We start from the raw sequence: 1,043 nt of genomic DNA on the forward strand, positions 1-1,043 counted from the left end.
TTTTTTTACCTTGAAAGAATCAAAAATGTTTTGTTTATAGCAATTTGCTAGAATTAATATATTTGAATTTATTTATTCATAAACTCAAGCTACTATAAATATAGAAAACTATATAGCTTTATTATACTTAAGTCCAGTCACGTGCTAAATTCAAAAATCTACATGGATCTAGTAATTTACTAGATTCAATATATCTAGAGCTACAACCATATATTAAATCTAAGCCACTGTGGATCTAGCATGTTACCAAGCCCAATAATACTATAAATTTAGAAAATTATATAGCTTCATTATACTTGAGTCCAGTCACGTGCTAACCCACAAGCCTACATGGATCTAGTAGGTTACCAGATTCAATATACCTGGAGTTACAACCATGTACTAAGCCTAAGCCACTGTTGGTCTAGTATGTTACCAAACTCAATATACTTGAGTTCAATCACATGTTAAGCCTAAATTAATATGGATTTTTACCATTAATTATGTACTTATTGGGCTATGAAAAAAATATTAAAATAAATATTTAATTAACCAGAATACCAAATAAAATATCTCCTATTTAAATTACTTTAGGACATCATCACATATCTTAGAAACAAATTATTATGTTGTATGTATCTATCAAGCAAGTACAAACTTCTTTTCTTAACATGTTTGATACGTTAGGTTTCTAGAATTTATGTGCTTTGAATTATGCTCAATGTAGTTTCAGTGATGACCTTTAAAAAATTGAAAAAAGGAAGAAGAAGAAGCCACAGCCTACTAGAAGGGTGAAAAATTGAAAAATTGCTAGATTTGACCAGTGTTAGTTCTAGAGATAGATTGGTTTGGTAAGATTGCCTTCAATTGGAAGCAATTTGACACTTGATAGGTTAATAAGATGAATAGGGGTGGGGATGGTACAGTCATTGGTTTACAAGGGGAGCCACTAAGGTATCACAAAAACGGGGGAAGCCATTCATGAATTGAAACGAGACATGGTTGAACCTGCAACTTGAAATGGTTAGCATTGTCCAACGTTCATAGACATATATATATATGGG

This window comes from Populus euphratica, unplaced genomic scaffold (genome assembly GCF_000495115.2).
Source record: "Populus euphratica unplaced genomic scaffold, PopEup_1.0 scaffold115.1, whole genome shotgun sequence".
NCBI classification, from domain to species: domain Eukaryota; kingdom Viridiplantae; phylum Streptophyta; class Magnoliopsida; order Malpighiales; family Salicaceae; genus Populus; species Populus euphratica.